At 35.3% G+C, this 18,565-nt stretch overlaps 1 long non-coding RNA gene across 1 annotated transcript; it reads left to right on the top strand.

Annotated features, from left to right (window-relative positions):
• The first annotated feature begins 749 nt into the window (after positions 1-749).
• LOC140708930 (uncharacterized) lies at positions 750-13,411 on the top strand. The gene is made up of 3 exons (XR_012089242.1): positions 750-845; positions 2,076-2,111; positions 13,221-13,411. It is a non-coding gene; the product is annotated as an uncharacterized lncRNA (long non-coding RNA).
• Positions 13,412-18,565: the final 5,154 nt, after the last annotated feature.

Genomic DNA, 18,565 nt, shown 5'->3' on the forward strand with positions numbered 1-18,565 from the left:
TTTTGAAGAAAATGCTTCATTTCATCATTTGAAGTGGCAGCACCTCTCAAGGTATATTAAAAATTTATTAGGTATTTATGTTATATATAATATTTAATTGCAACAACAAGAAAATAATAAATGTATTCCAGTACCTGACATCTGGCACATTAATTCTTAATCAAAACTCCTAAAGGCTATTTTTTAATTTTTCTCTTTTACTTTGATTATTATACAAGACCTATTTATAACAACTTTGGTTTTAATTTCCTGATTTTATACATATAAAATGAATCACCGTAAAGCAAGTGAGAGTTTATAAACATGAATAACAATATGAGTAGAAATATGCTGTGAAATAAAATAGAAAGCTATTTTAAATCTAAGTTATCACCTAAAAATATCAATTATTACAAGTCATTTTTGTTTATATAAAAAGTAAAAATAACCATAGGTGATTTTCTTTTCAGTGCAAATCCATGAGGACATCAAGGCCTTGATTTCTGGGCTAGTTCCGACTATTTCACAAGTGAAAAAAAAAGACCTTTGCCCTTGTAGACTGTTTTGTTTCTAAGTCCTACCCCAGTAACTCACCCAAAATGAAAAACAGATTTTGGGGCTGTTTTAGCATTATTTTAAGCCACATTACTGCATACAAATGAATTTTGTTTTGCTTTGGTTTTGCTGTAGCATAAATTAACAAGGTGTCAAGTGAACATCGTGACCCCATTTTTATCTCCAGCAGACTAAATTCAGAACTGAGAACAGGGCCGCCTTCTGCAGCTCAGCGAAACTGTACGTGGAAAATTTCACAAGCTCAGCTGGTTCTTGGGACAGCAAATCTCCGGTATCCTGATGATCATCTGGTAAGAACATTTCCACACTTTGTGACTCACGCGAGCCTTGATCTCATGGTGCTTTCACTGCCCACTAATCATATTTGAAACCTGTGCTTCCTCTGCCGAGTGTGGAGAATCTACTATAAAGAAAGTGCCCTTTCAGCTGTAGTTTTTCTCCACACAGCACTACCCTGATTTTGGAAAGAGCTCAACTCTTCATCTCCCCTGGGCACATAGAACAGCAGAATGGAAGAGTGGAAACTGCCAAAATGCTAATCATGGGAAAAAAAAAAAAAAATAACAAGATCCAGATGGGACAAAATGGACATATTTCATTTATCCTGGGAAACTCTACAGTATATCATTTGAGATGCATAATACACCCAGCCTTGGCCTTTATAAACAAACACTACAGAGGCATATGCCACAAGATTATAAACAGAGTTGGCCATAAATTTCACAGGACCATACATTCAGCGTTGCACACATGGCTGTGGCTTATTCAGCGGGATCCGGAGGCTCAGTCTGTTCCCTTGGCTGCTAATCAATTCTGTAATCTCAGCTCACCCAAAGGGGCAGAATCCCAGAGGACCAATTCACCCTAATGAAACTCCGAGGCATTTCACACCAAAAGAAACTACAGCTCACTTTGACTCGGCCCATGCCTGTGCTAGGAAACCATGTTTATGATGCCAAGGTTTTTGAGGGGCTAGAAAAGCTGTTCTTAACCTTTAGTGGGCAGAAGTGGGTTGCTTAAAAAAGCAGAGATTCCTTGGTTTCCAGTTCTAGCTCTCAACTTCAATCCGTCTCTACTAATTCAGTAGATTTGGGCTCGAGGTTGACATTCACTTTTTGAACAAGTGCTTCAGGTGACTCTGAACTAGTGGTTCTAGAAAATGCACTTGGAGAAACACTGAAATAGATCAATTATTAGGAGACTGCTTTTATAGTTATGGAAGATATTTCTAAGAATCATTCCATTAGCCTTATTCAGGAAGGAAACCGCCCTCCATTTTGAAGGAATAGCACAAATATAAGGTGATAGGCTATGATCGACCTCTTGATCAGAATCCCAACAATGTTTTCCAAATTATTATATGCATTAACTAGCACTATGCACAAAGAGGGATTTTTAATAACTAATTTCTGATATTTTATGTTCCCTGCTTCACCCCTACATTGCCTACTCTGTGACTTCCATGTAGTTGAATTCTTTGTATGCTAATTCTCAGAATCACCTTTTCTCTGTCCCTACAGGAAAGAGCAGTGGACCATGAGGAATCCCAGCTCAGGGTAAGTTAGCTAAAGATCTCTCTTCACGAAAATTACTTCGTCACTCCCTTCCAGATCAATCATTCTGAAACTCAAGGGCTATGTACAACTGCATGCAATTTGAAGTATAGGGTGGGGAAATACAAGGAATTTGAAGTTCCAACAAGCTTAGAGCTGTGAGTCAGTGGCCCTTGGTGGCAATGGACTCAGAAGGGCAGGGGCTAACTGGTGGCAGAAGGTATAGAGGCTACACCACCCACTCCTCCCCAGGAAAACTCAGAATACGTGGGTGAGATGGAAACAAGGAAATGGTCCTGCATCTTCACATAATTTGTTTTAGTCTTGGCTTTGCCTCTTCATTAACTTATAATTTTACTTTTGTTTTTGTCAAAGATGGATTCATATCCTTTTAATGTGCCTGGCCTGTATTATTTTTGGACTTATAAAGGCATTGCCTACTTAGTTACCTTCTGTTTCCTTGACTCTTGGCTCTTCAATCCTATGGACTTCCCAAAACAGTGATTATAAGAATGCCAGAATACCATAGGTGCCTATGTCCCATCTGTATGGAACTGTCTAGAAGCCTCGGCATATAATAGAGCATAATGATCACATGGAACGATGATATATCCTTGTCACCTTTTCTCTGCTTCAGTTTTTTTTTTTTTTTAATTTTCTATTATGTGTTATCATGGCTCATTATAGTAAAGTCCTAGATGAATCCTGGCTAATCTTAATAAATCTTAGTATCCTCATCCAGAATAGAGTTCATAATTGAGACAGCAATCTTTTTCGCTCATTTTCTAAGTCCTTGAAATCAAACTGCCAAAAGTTCTGTGGTGTAAGAAATACCATATTTTAATTTTTCCATACATTGGCTTAACTTCTACTTTGTGCTCACTTCTTCTTTGGTGGGAAAAGTAAACTATGGTCAACAAATTACTGTATCTACTTCCACTTTCTCAGCATGGCATCTATATTCCAGGGGCTTTCATGGTGCCATGCTTGGGGGTTAGAAGCATCTGATTCTTGGTTATCATCACTGCTGGCTGGTGTCTTTTCAGCTGTATTTCATCTCATCACCTCCCTAGATTACAACCCATGCAGGGACCTGAGGATATATCCTTTGCTTCTGATTGTAGGAGTTCTCCGGTTCCAGCTCTCTGACAACTGCTACCATCCATCTATCAGCCATTGGGAATGCTTAGCTGATTTCATTTACTAGACTGGGACCTGGGAAACACTGTGAGCTCTCAGGGCCATCAAAGGTTCTTTAACATTTTTTTGCTCTTCTAGGGTACACAGGAAATCTGTCAGATAACATACAGAACTTGCTAGTTTCTTAGAATGTTCTCTGTGGCTGGTAGACACATTTCGTGTGTGCTTTTATTTCCATACCAATCCAAGAGTTCCAATCCTTGGGGAGAGTGAGCTTGGGGAGAGGGATAAGGTCCAGGGACTTTTTTCTACCTTTTTTTCCGTTTCTCTTTTTCCTCCTACTCTTTCTTTCCTTCTTCCTAGTCAGAAAATTTTATCTAGACTCTAGAGATTACAAAACATTATTCTGATTTTGTATTCTTGTATCCTTTCAAATCTATTTTGTTCCTGGGTAATAGGGGCTTTTTTTGTTACTGTTTTTGAAATTTAAAAGCCAGAACTTTTTTGCGGCAACCTTCAGCATGATACCTCTCCTAAGGCAATGCTGGCAGAATGCCTGTGTTCTAGTTGGTTGGGGTCAGGGTGAGGCATAGGTGGGGAAAGATGAGAGGTGCAGAAATAGTAGAAAAACCTACTGGCTAATAAACCTAAATATTTTCTCACTACCCTTATTTGTGATCTCATCTGAACATATTTTTAGGTTTACAGGAAAAGCACAAAGAATGGTAGAGTAGATGGGCTGGGGGTCAATGAGCATGTGACCCAAATGAGTGAGTTTGATTTTTTTAAATGTGCTTTGAATTTAGGTTTTCATTCCGTTTCCATAAACAAATTACATTTAGTTTCACAGAGGCATAAACTACATGGAATGTTGAACAGACTAGATCATAAGTACAAGAAAAAGTGCTTTGTTTTGGAAATTTTGAAGTTTAAAGGTGTATAAATGACACTTAAATACCAGCCATGACTCTTTATCATCAGCATTTGTCTTACTTTGTGGTCTCCTAATTGATTTTGATTTGAGGCATCACAGTTTATTTTTAGAAATACTCTCCTCATCTAAGTCCCTAAAGTCATGGAAGCCTATGGTTCATTTCCATGAATGGATTCATGGAAGTCCATTTCCTCCTCGATGAATCTGCTAGGAGTGAGCATGAGGTTGGCCATGCATTTGGTGTAACAGAAGACTCAACTCCCAGAATGAGAGAGAAAACAAGAGTTGAGATCTGGACTAAGTTTACCCAAAGCTAAGGATAAGAAAATGGAAGCAATTATGTCAAGAAAACAAATCTCCCATTTCATGTTCTATTTTAGGCACATTAGAATTAGAAAGGGGAATTCCAAGATTTGCTATGTAATTTGATTTTTGCTCCTAAAACTTTCAGGTAATGAAAATTATTGATACGTATTGACTAAAGTATTTACCTATCTAGAGAATACATATATAATAGTGTGTGTGTATATATATAGAGACACTGAATAGCATACATACTAAATAGTATAGTGTACTAAATAGTATACACATATGTATACTTAGTGTTATTTATGCATATATTCTTATACTTATTTAGCATATATACATACACACACACACACACACACACACACTTATTATTACTATCTGCTACATGCCAGTATTTACACTTAGATGAAGCCTACAAATAGATTTTGACAGTACTCTTAAGCAACCCCATTCTTGGAATACTTTATTATAGAACATGGGTGTCCAAAATACATACTTTTTTGTTCTTGGAGGTAAAAAGGAAGGAAAAGAGGAAGTTAAAATGTGTTGCATACTATAACTACACGAAAGGCATTAACATTCATACTTTCAGTAAATATTGACTTCAGTACGCACCATGTATTTTTGGGAGAGGTTATTCTATTAGTCCATTTTCACACTACTATAAAGAGCTGTCTGAGACTGGATAATTTATACAGGAAAGAGGTTTAATTGACTCACAGTTTCACATGGCTGGGAGGCCTCAGGAAACTTACAATCATGGTGTAAGGTGAAGGGGAAGTGAAGCACCTTCTTCACAAGGTGTCAGGAAGGAGAAGTGTCAAGCAAAGGGGGAAGGGCCACTTATAAAACCACTAGATCTCATAAGAATTCATTCACTATTATGAGAACAGCATGGGGGGAAATTACCCATGACTCAATTACCCCCATGATTCAATTACCTCAACCTGGTCTCTCTCTTGACACATGGGGATTAGGAGGATTATGGGAATAGCAATTCAAGATGAGATTTGGATGAAGACACAAAGACTAATATTAAATGTACACTGGTGAACAAATATAGATATAGTCCTTCCTCTCACTGAATTTACAGTCTTGCAATAGAAAGTTCAATAGAATTGTCTTACGAGTTAAATTAAAATTATAGTTGTGGGAAATGTAGGGAAGGAGAAGACATGGGGCTATACATTCTATAACAAGCTTGTCCATGGCCCATGGGTCACATGCAGCCTAGGACAGCTTTGAATGTGGCCTAAGGCAAATTCATAAACTTTCTTAAAACATTATGAGATTTGGTTGTAATTTTATTTTTTAGCTCATCAGCAATTGTTAGTGTTAGTGTACTTAACGCATGGACAAAGACACTTCTTCTTCTTCCAGTGTGACACAGGGAATTCAAAAGATTGGACACCCCTGTTCTATAATAAAGAGTGGGGTTGCTTGAGAGTACTGCCAAAATCTATATGTAAACTTCATCTAAGTGTAAATACTGGCGTGTAACAGATAGCAAGTAATAATAGTAATAATAATAATAGAATACTTTTGGGGTACTTTCAAATACTTTTGGGGTACTATCAGCTGTACTGATTCTCTTAAGGCTTAACTGCTGGCTAACCTGTTCTCCCCCCAGGAATATTCTAGATCATCCCAATCTAGAACAGACCATAATCCAATAATGAATGTCTTAGGTCTCTAGGACACTGATTCAGGGGCTAGCATGCATTTTGGTTGGTTGTTCCCCACGCCATACTTGCTGAACATTTTTATGTCACCTTGGCCATACAGAAAGTTTATAGAAAAGTTTAAAATACAATTTTCTGAAAGGTCATTATCACTACTAAGCAGAAAAGCTAAAGTTTCTAAAGAGGCAAGCTATAATCAGGCCTTACCTTAGAAAGTTTGTGTGGTAGGAAGAGTACATTGAGGAAATAAATATGCACAGGCCCTCTTGTGTGAAGGATCAGAACACACAAATCTGCAGAATAACTAGGTCATGATGCAATATGGCTTGAAAGCAGATGGGAGTCTTATAAGCCCTTAAAAGTCACAAAGCCCTTAAAAGTCACACACATATTTTTGTGTCTTGAGAGAAAGAAAAGACAATAAAAGGATTTGTGTAATGGGTGGTGTGATGGTCAATTTTATGTGTTGACTGAGCCATGGGGTGCCTAAATATTTGGTTCAATGTTATTCTAGGTGTGTCTTTAAGGGTGTCTTGGATGAGACTATTATTTGAATTGGCAGATTGAGTAAATCAGATTGTCCTCTCTAATATAGGCAAGCCCTTGTTATAAGTAAGAGGAGACTCCTCTTCTTGATTGCTTTGAGCTAAGACATTGGTCTTTTCCTGCCTTCGGACCTCAACTGAAACATGAGATCTTCTGGAGCCTGGAGCCTGCTGGCTTTTGGAATGGAGCTACGTCATCAGCTCTCCTGGATCTCCAGCTTACTGGCTGCAGATATTAGGTCTTTTCAGCCTACATAATCACATAATAAACCTCTCTCTCTCTCTCTCTCTCTCTATATATATATATATATATATAATTTCCCTTTCTTTTTCTCTCTCTCTCATCTTCTATTTGTTCTGTTTGTCTGGAGAACTCAAACTAACCCAAGTGGCATAATCAAGTTGGATTTGGTAAACAGCTTTCACTAAAGTAGAGAATAAATTAATGGAAATAAGAGGGAAACAAACCAAAGACTGTTAGGACGTTAATGAAGTATGAATACAAATACTTTTAGTCTACAGTCATAGTTCTCTATGGGAGTAGCATCCACTCAGGGACAATATTAGAAATTCATAAGAATGTTTTGTCCTGTTTGTTTTTTTTCAGAGGAGCGGCTATTGCCACTTATTGTTTGGTGAGGTCCAGGCCTTTTAGGCATATTTTGCAATGTGCAAGACATTCAAACTTAAAGGGAGAATTGTCTGTGTCTCACAAGCTTTAGAATGTTTCACTCAAAAGCAGAGACTTAAATAAAAATTTTAAAAATTGCCTAGAACCTAGTTACCTTTACATATAAACACAATATTTTCATGTGATTTATGAACACACTGAATTTTCAAGGACTGTGCATCTACGACGTGAGTGGAGAGATGATTATATCAGGTAGGTGCAGTTTTTGCCATTACTTTTAATAGCAAAAACTGCAATTACTTTTGTACCAACCTAATACTTCAGTTTGGGAAATCACTAATGTTTCTGCCATCTTGGAAAATCATACCACTGAAGGTGATGCCATTCATGGTATCTGAGTCTAATACAATCGACCTATGTGCCTTTGTAGCTGTCAAATTCACACGGATTATTTATGTAGGTAAAACCCTCTGATGATATTGTTAAGTCTTCCTGTCTAGCCAAGCCTGATATTCTCACACTGCAATACATACTAATTTAATGTAAGTTCTTTTCTTTATGTGCATATTTCACATTACAACTAAATATTTTGATTTTGTTTTGAAATTGTATATGTAAGTTTGCTTATGTCATTTATGCATTTCCTTTTTAATATATTAAAGGATGCATTACAAAACGTCTGCCATAAAAAAAAAAAAAAGGTGCTTGTCTGAAACAGTTGGGATTCACTAGCATTGATTCAAGTTTCCATCAGCAGAAATAGAAAAACATGGATAGAGTTCAAGGATATTTAAGAGGTGAAATTAAGAAGAGGTGCTGAGTGTTAGATATGAAGGTGGGATGGGTCGAGAGACAAGGAAGAGTCAGAGGACTCATGGATTATGGCTTGCGCAAATTAGCACAGAGTCATTTACTAAGTTAAGCAATCCTAGAAGAGGACCCAGGTTAGGAAGACAATATGAATTCAGTTTTGGTGCACATGCCTGTGAAGTCAGATACGACATGTGGGACTAAGATTAGGGAAGGCTAGTGATATAAATTTGAGTCATCACATTTGGCAGAAGTTAGTGTGAGAGTAAACATGAAATTCCACATCTACGTCTGAGCCTTGGAGACTCCCAGCACTTAACGATACCTTACATTAAATTCTCCCCACAATGTGTTAGAGAGGCATTACTTACTAGTCCTATTTTATGGTTGAAAAAATTAATACTGATAAAGATTACTCCAGCTAAAGTCCCCAAGAAGAAGGTATCAGATTTGGAAATTGTGGATTGATTAAACAAAGTCCGAGATCATTTTTCATGCTTTTTGAGTCTATCACTGAACAAATAAACTCTCTCTCTTAGGAAATGTGTACTGTGAGAGGCATGTATGATAAACAGTAAACATTATTGTTGGGAGACAATTCTTCATGGCTCTTTCATGTGCACACCTTGCTAGCAAGGCACTGAATGCCCTTTTCCTGGCCAATTGTACAAGAATAATTGCATAGTGAACAGCCTTGGAAGATAGATAGTATCTCCCTCTAGAGGGAGAGTAGGAATGTTTATTGCCCACTGCAAAAGAATCAGGTTTCCTAAACTCAGAGTTCATCTCCTGTAACACGGCAGTACTGTGGGAGTGCAGGCATCCCTCTGGGCCCATCCACCTTGCCACCATGCTACTTGAGACAAAGGAAACTGATGCAAACATGGTGATGTCCATTCAGCTTGCTGTGTCATACATAATAAATCTTTCGTCTCTGACCTAGTGTGATGATTAATACTGAGTGTCAACTTGATTGGATTGAGGGATACAAAGAATTAATCATGGATGTGTCTGTGAGGGTGCTGCCAAAAGAGATTAACATTTAAGTCAGTGGGCTTGGGAAGGCATATCCACCCTTAATCTGGGGGCACAATCTAATCATCTTCCAGTGAATATAAAGCAGGCAGAAAAACGTGAAAAAGAAAGATGGGCCTAGCCTCCCAGCCTACACCTTTCTCCCTGCTGGATTCTTCCTGCCGTCGAACGTCGGACTCCAAGTTCTTCAGTTTTGGGACTCAAACTGGCTCTCCTTGATCTTCAGTTTGTAGACAGTCTATTGTGGGACTTCGTGATGATATAACTGAATACTTAATAAACTCTCCTTTAAATAGATATATATATATATCCTATTAGTTCTGTCCCTCTAAGAGAACACTGCCTAATACATCTAGTTTTATATTTTCTGCCAGCATCCATGAAATCGTGATAGTTTCATTTGTTGCCTTGCAAATAGAGTAAAAGCTTGAAAATTCTTGACAATAAAATCATATGCCAAATTCTTACATAGTATGCTAGAAAATGATAAGACCTAAAGGAAAAAAAAAAAAGAGAGAATAGTGTAAGGACATCTCAAGGTGGAGTTGGGTGGTCTAATTTTAAGTAGCCTAACTAGATATTTTCTATTAAGAGGTGACAAAGAGTTGAAGGACTTGGAGGGTTTGCTGTGCAAACACAGAGGGGAAGAACCTCCCAAGCAGAGAAGTCAATGCAATTATCCTAAAGCCATAGAAAGTTCATAAAGGGAAGAAGAATGGGAAGTGAGGTCAGAGAAACGGTGGAGAGACCACCTCAAAAAACCTCATGTAGGGCATTTGAGAACTTTGTTTTAATTCTGGGTGAAATGTAGAGTCACTGTCCAGTAACAGCATTAGATGATCTGACTAATGTGTTAAAAGAATCACATTTGCTACTCTGCTAAGATTACATAATAGGGAAGAAATAGCAGAAGCAGAGAGCCTATTTAGAAGGTACTTTCACTGCATTGGCCAAAGGTTTTATTGTATTGTTTACCTACAGATATTTAGATCAGGGTAAGGCATTTCTGGTCTTTAAGAAATTATTACTATTATTATTATTACTGGAGCATTTGTTCCCTACTTCTCAACACAGATTGTGTTTAAAATCCCCTTTTCTTAAACTATGCAAAATTCAACATCATGAGTGTCCAAAGCAATGACCATTTCTCTGAATTCTCAAGAGACAGTAAGATCAGAGGTGAAATAGACCAACAGCTTTGACGAGGGTGATGACAGATGCTAAAGAAACCAACCAAACAAAAACAGTATTTGTCAACCAAGTTAGTAAAGTTAGTATTAAGTGTAAGAGGTTATATTATGCCTTTATTAAAATACTAATTACTTTGGGATGCTAATAGACAACATTAACTCAGCAGATGCAAGAGATGATTGTGAACAAGGGAATTATTTTAATACAATCTACTCTTCCATTTTTTGCTTATTTAGAGACAATAGGATTTGAACTCCATTTGTGTGTATTGGCACCTGCAACATTATCTTTTCTAAATACCACAAAATAGATTTCCTACACTACTCCAACCAGGAAACTTCATTAGGATGTCTCTGAGGAGCTTGAGAAGAAATGATGTTTGTCACTGCATCAGCACTCTAACAACCTCTAAATAGGTGGTTCACTGACTAATTTGAACCAGAATTTCATTGCTGTCTTACAGCAGAGTTTGGGTAAAATGGTAATTGATATTAAATCTGTGCATGTTCTAAATGCAAGTCTGACTTTACCACAGAGGCAGAGCAGGTGGCCACCCTCCAAACGCAAAACATTACTGGGAACGAAACGCAAAATGACCCGTGTGTGAGTCAAAGAATGGGATTTGGAAAGAGTAGGCAATTTACAGTTTGCCTAGGGTAAGCAAAAATTCCACAGTCAACTGCTGACTACATGGATTAGCAAATTCAAACATTTTCAGGTTAGGGAGAGGGAAGAATTTGCAAATGAACTGACAATGGATTTAACAGGTTTTAGCCTGAGGTCGCTTAAAATTTTGAGCACCACTTGCTTAGGAAATGGGGGCAATCTGGAAGCAAGCACTAGTACAGGATCAGCTTTGCTAAAACTTACAGACCCTTGGGTTCACTGACTGTCCAAATGATTCTTGACTATTTCAGCATATTTCTAATTGGGTCACAAAAATCAGCACACTTGCTCAAAGAAAACATTGTATACACATAGCAGGTTCACACAATTCAAATATTCTGTTTTCTGTCTTCAGTTATTTAAAATATTGAAATATGCCATACTCATGACACAATGAAAATATTCAAGCTGCAAGGTGAAACACATTCAAATATGTCTTAAAATGTCTATTCACTGAAAGTGTATATTTCACCCAGAAATATATCCATTCAAATATTAATAAAACAAACTGGATATTCAGCATTGTGTTTGAGAGGCTTTTTTTGGCAGCCATAAACTATACACTGATCACTTTTGCACTAATATTATGAGTGAACATTCTACTCAAGTGATTCGATGAGGAAAGGCTCCAGTGCAGTTTTGTCTTGACTAAGCTTGGGTCACTCTCCAGAAGAACATGATATGTACTTTTCACCTCTAAAGCCAGGGAACCATGTGCTGGCCCACACATGGCCAGAGCTGCAAGATCTGGTAAAAATAGTCCTCAATACACAATCTCATACCGATTTCCATTTTGATGTATATACCCCATTTTACAATGAAAAGAGTTACAATTGAAAGCTTCACCACTGTTTCTCTGGCCTCACCTCTTTTTAACTTCAAGCAGAGTAATTATTTTTGGCCAAGGAAGAACAGGTTGCCTTAGGTTTGAGTGGGAAATGGGAGGGACTGCAAAATTTACAGAGATCAGCCTTGCAAGGTGAGGGGATACCATCAGGGACTCTTCTCCAGAAGGAAAGTCCTCTGAATCTTTCTCGCATCTACCACGTCACAGGAAGAAGTGGGAGTGGAGAGAAGGGTTTTGGATAGGATGTAGGCTACTTCCAATTATAGCAGAGGTTGCTGAGAGTCAAAAAAGCTGATATCTGAGAGTCTTATTTTCTCAGAAAAGTTGGAGGCAAAGAATTTGCCAGCAGTGAAGTAGGCAATGGGAAAGTCTTAGGTTTAAAACAAGAATTGGGAATCTAGCTTATGAAAACACAGCATAAGATAGCAACCGTAAAAGGGAAATACAGTAAGATTTCAGGGAAGAATTAATGAACTAGATAGGTTTCTTTTGTGTTTTGCAAACAAATTAGATACGCCATTGCAAAAGAAGAGACCTTCAAAAACATTTTGAGCACAATTTCCATATTTGAAAGAAATACATTATGTTTTAAGGTAATTATCTTGAGGGACAACCCTCATTTATATGTATGAGTATTGACACTTTTAACTTAGAGAATTACTACATCATATAAAAATGCATATCGGTGGCTACACAAATCTACATGTGATAAAATGGCATAGAACAGTAGAACGATGATGCACGTTATCCCAACATCAAATTCCTGGTTTTTGAATTATACTATATTTCTGTAGGATGTAATGGTTGGATGAAATTGGATGAAGGGATGCATGTATTACCTTGCAACTTCTTGTGAAGTCATATTTATTACAAAATAAAGAGCAAAACAAAACAAAAACACAAGCTTCTTCACAAAGATGAACATATGTTTTGGTGTATTCTGCAAGAGAACATGAGTGATGAGGGGAAACTGTAAATTAACATCTCCATTTCCAAGCTTTCCATCAACCATTATAAAAACAAATATTGAAATTATATTAAAAATGAGAACACTAAGTTACAGGCTAAAAATATGGTACCAGACTTTTGGTGGATGTCCGTACAGAGTTGTTGCCAAACGAAGCACATTGCCTTACTTTTATTAAAAGAGATTTACTTTATATATCACAAATCATGTAACAAGGGCCTGTATCCACCTTTAATTGATTAGAAAGGAATTGAGAATGTTATTTCAAGTACATAGGGTACAAAAGAACATATACATTGTTGCCTAAATACCAAAACCAACTATCCATTACTAACTACAGTTTGTTTTCGAACAGGGGAAAAGCCCAGCAAGGTATAACTGAACAGCAAAGAAATCTCAAGTCATCTTGCTATAGCCAGTTCCTTCCAACTCTAAACAAGTGAAGAAAGCTGAAAACAATGATGTCACCAAGACTTTACTTTAGCATCATCAACTTTACACAACTTTACACATCAAACCTGGAATAACACTACTGAGGAAGTTATATATGAATACTTTAAAATTTAAGTCTCCTAGAATATGGCAGAAAATATTTCTTTTGTTTATGTTGGATGGTTAACTAAATTTAGCTATCATTGTTAGTATTGCTTTAGACATGATCAGTAAAAATACTGTTCTATGTTTATACATTATACAAATTTTAAAGTATGTGATGTTTTTTCTAAGTACTAAAATGTTCTCTAGAGTACTAGATGCAAAATGGCTAAGTTGTCTCAAAGAACCCATGGTTGGAGGGAATGTTTTAATCATCTAAAAATATAATTCATTTAACTCATTTTTCTAATTATTTTTAAAACCTTCAAAAATTGAAAATTATAATGGTTTCTTAAGTACTTTCTCACCCGTCAGTTTCATGCACATTTCCTGAGTCAGACATTTAGTGCCTCCAGATGTGCTGAGCTGGCAAGGTTGTCAGTGTCCTTTTATTCTTGGTTTTCTGATTTTGAGAGAGGAAGATACTATGAGGAACAGCTGGAATGTCAACAGATGTAATTGCTGATAAATTACCCAACAGTGTGCATATTTCTATGAAGTGGCATGAAAACTGGAAGGATTCCAAAGTGTGATGTTAAAAAGAAAAACCAAACAAAGACTAAACTTACATTGATCGTAGAATGAAATAGTAAAGTAGTTTTATGGCTTTTAACAGTATTTATCCATAATAAATCCACTGTCTAGAACCTCTTTCCTGAACTTTAGACTCATAAATGCAATACCTCCTCACACTAGCCACTTGGATTTCTATCCAACTAAACCTTTCTGAAACAGATCTCCTGATATTCACCCTCAAAATTGCTCTACCTGTCTCAGTTGATGGCAAATCAGTCATTCAGGGTAAAATCTTGGATCATTCTTGCTTCTTTTCTTTCTCTCACATTCAACATCCAGTTCTACTAGGCCATTTTGCTGGTCCTACCTTCAGATATCTTTAAAATCCTACCATTTCTCAGCATCGCCATCATTCCCACTTTAGTCCCAGCCACCATTTTTTCTTGCTGGATCGCTGCAATAGCTTCTGTCTGCCTGCCCCACTCTGCACATTCTATAATTTTATCTCAATACCTCAGCCAGATTGATACTTCCACTTCTTCTCAAAGGTTGTAATAGTCACTGTTCTCACTCCTAAGCCAACATTCTCCCTATGTCCTACAGCATCCTACAAAGTTTGATCTCTCTGTTACCTTGCTTTCCTTCAGTGAGTTCTCTCCACCCCAGTCATACTGGATTCCTTCTTAGATCCCAAGTCTTTGCAGTGGCTGTTCTCTTTGCCTGCAAAGCTCTTCCCTGTGATACCCACATGAAAACTCCTTCATCTACTTCCAGTATATCCTCAATTTTTGTTCAGGTGAGTCTCTCCAGATCACCCTATTAAAAGCCTAAGAAAATACCAAGTATTCGTGAGGAATTAGAGCAGTTTTGAAAAATATAAAATGATTTAATCACATTAAAACATAGTTCTATGTGTGCCAAACATAGTTCTAGGTTGGCAGCTTCTCATAAAGTTACCCAAACACTAACCGTATTTCCCAGAAATTTCACTCATTAGTTATACACACTATGTAAATAAAAAGCACATCCACAAAAAAGGTGAATGTTTTTACATTTATTTATAACAGCCCAAAGCTGGAAATCACTTAAATACCCATCATTAGAGGAATAAACAAATTTAAACATATTCATATAACAGAATAATATTCAGAATGATAAATGAATTAATAATAAGTACAAATAACATGAATGAATCTCAAAAGAATTGGGTCAAATAATTCATGCTGAAAAAGCAGAGAATAAATAATTTCATTTGCATGATGTTCTAAAAAAAACAAGAGTAATCTATAGTGAAAAAATGCAAAATAGCAGTATTGCTACTCTGGGCTTGGGAAATATTGCCTGCAAAGAGGGATGAGAAAAATTGCAGTGATGGAGGACATATTTCTATCTTGATTGTGGTAGTAATTACAGGAGTATATATAGGTATCATAACTTGTTGGTTTTCAAAAGGAAAAATAAGTTAACCTGTGATTTTTTTCATCATGCTCCATGAAACTAAGAACTCCAAAGAACTGATAACACATTGATCACAATATCTGAACTGATGACATTAATATAAAAATTGATACTGAAAAGATAGCTTCTAAAAATCCAATAAAATTAGGAAAGAAAATGTATACATGTTTTTCTTATTAATATTTATTTTACTAATTTACTGTTTAATACTTATTTAATGTACATACTATGAAATAAACTGTGAGCTAAGGCAGTTAACGGTTTAGATATTATGAAATATTTACTCACAGACAACAATAAATACATTATACATTACAAAGCATATGTAATGCCACAAAGATGGTACTTAAAGATAAATGTATAGCTATAAATGTATTTATTTTAAAACAAAAATTATTGAAATAAATTTTCAAATTTGTCAACTTGCAATTGGAAAATTTAAAGATAGTAAAAGGAAGAAAATAGTAAACTTAAGAACAGACTGGAATTAGCAAAAACATATAGATAACCAACAAAGTCAAAACTGGCACCTTGAAATACAAATATAATAAACACATCTCCCATAATGTTCATCAGGAAAAGAAAAGAAGGTTCAAACATATTGCAATGGGACAGACATAAAATAAAATAGGAAAGTATATTTAATGATTTAGTTTCAGTAAGTTTTTAAAACTTCATACAATGAACAAATCGTTTAAAATTACCAGTATTTAATTAAGAATAAGTAGAAAATATATATTATAAAATATTAAAAGGGAAAAAAGAAAAAAATTAAAAATCAAAATTAAAAAGATCAGATATCAAAAATCTCCTCCTACCTCTCCAAAAGAAACAGTTTTATAAATCTATGAAAGATCAAGTAATTTATATATTAAGAAAAAAGTCAAACTGGAAAGGCTTATACATTTATAAATAATTAGATATTCCCACTAAAATTAGATGCAAAAATTAATAAAACCCCAATAAACTGAATCTATTAGAATATTAAAATTATGACTTTTAAAAAAGAATGGAAAATAAGCAAGAAAATAATGGTTAATATTATTACAGAAAGTTAACAGATTTTAAAATAGAAAAACATATAATCCCCTAAATAACTATAGATGATAGTCAATGCTTAATCATTACTGAAAAACATCTAGCAAGCTAGAAGTAGAAGTGACTGTCGATAACTTGGTAAGAGGAAAATTTCAAAAACCTGCAACAAATACCATATTTTACACTGATATAGTAATGAATTCCCACTTAGGTCCAATCAAAACAAGGATGTTTAGTGCTTCTACCAACATTCAACATTGTACTAGTGGTCTTAGGCAATGACATAAGAGAAGAAAAAGAAAAGAAGCATCAACATCTATTATTAACAAATCCAAGAGTAATCTGCTTAGAGAATATACACAAAAATTATTAGAACAAATAAGAGCTCAGTAAGGTTACTATATAAAAGAGCATTATGCAAATATCAACAGATTTCCAAGGTACCTACAATGAACCATTAGAGAATGTAATATAAAATATACTATTAAAAATAATAACAAAAGTAACAAGTGCAATAAAGCTTGTTCCTAAAAGTAATAAAAACTAAAAGTATCTACTTTGAAAATCTAAATGTATGGGAGGAATTGTAAAATATACTAAAATATATTAAAAAGAATTGTTACTTGGAGAGCTATAGTCTATATATGACTATTTATAAATATTAAGAATCAGTATCAGATATACATAAATTCTTCACAAATAACCTATGCATTATAATTTATTATTAATAATCCACAAATAATGAAAGATGTTTGTATATTTACACACAAAAATATACAACCAAGATTTGAATATGTTCTATCTTTCCTGGAATCTAAAATTCAGAGAAAAAAATTAAAACAGTCTGATACCATCTCATATTCACAAGTTGACCATGATTAAAACGCTTCACTGTAATCTGTTACAGGAATGTGGCAGGGATATAATTGCTTAAAGCAAATAACAGAGAAAAACATTTTAAAAGCCATTCGGTAAAGATTAAAAATAGGTCTAGACAACAACCTATAATTTTGCTTTTATATAAATGTGTCCAAGAAGTTCCGTATGTAGGAGACATATGTATATAGGAATGTTAACTTTGCCATTGTTATTAATAGCACAAAAACAAAAGAAAAAACATAAAACTTGGAAAAAGCCTATATGCTCATAAATAAGTTATAATAAAAATAAATAGCAAAAAGACTACTAGAATACTAGAAAGCAGAAAACAGATTATATGAACAAACTAGAGCTATATAAATTAAATAGAATAGATTTTTTTAAAAATGCAAAAAAGCAGGTTGTAGAAGGATTGAAATATGCATGAATGTATTAAAACATAAGCTAATGATTTATTTTGTAAATGAGTACATATGTGTGTAGACAACATGTAAAAACATAATCTAGAGGAAAACAAAACTTATGACAGCAATTGCCTCTATTTACAGAGGAAAGGAGCAAAAAAGTTGGACCACATAAGAAACTAAAGAACTATCAACTCCTTCTTTAATATTGTATGTTATAAAATCAGGCTCAGAATAAAAGATGACAATGTAAACACATATCATATTAGGTTGAAGGGTAGATGGGTATGACTTACACTACTCTCTCTGCCTTTTTTGGTAATGTTTTTATACTTTTTAAAATAATTATTAAATTGATTAAATAGTTTATTAACTAAAGATCTAATAGCATCCATCAACACTTAATCATTTACTGAGATAGGCAATGATACTCTCCCTCAAACTAATAAATGGACATTTAACATTTTACAGCTAGTGGTAGAACAGCTAAATTAGAGTAAAATGCTTGGCTTCATTAGTCATCAGGGGAATGCAAATTGAAACCTCAATGAGATATTGCTTCACATACACAGGATGGCTAGAAGAGCCAGATAATAACAAGTGTTAACAAGGATGTGGAAAAATCCACACACTCGTACAGTACCAGTTGGAATGTAAAATGGTGCAGCCACTTAGCAAATCAGTTTGGCTGGTCTTCAAATGGTTATACATAAAGTTACCGTAAGTCATAACAATTCCATTTCTAGGTATGTACCCAAGAAAAATGAAATCCTATCTCCACACAAATATTTGCAAATGAATGCCTGTAGCA

Source organism: Chlorocebus sabaeus, chromosome 17, assembly GCF_047675955.1.
Source record: "Chlorocebus sabaeus isolate Y175 chromosome 17, mChlSab1.0.hap1, whole genome shotgun sequence".
Lineage (NCBI taxonomy): Eukaryota > Metazoa > Chordata > Mammalia > Primates > Cercopithecidae > Chlorocebus > Chlorocebus sabaeus.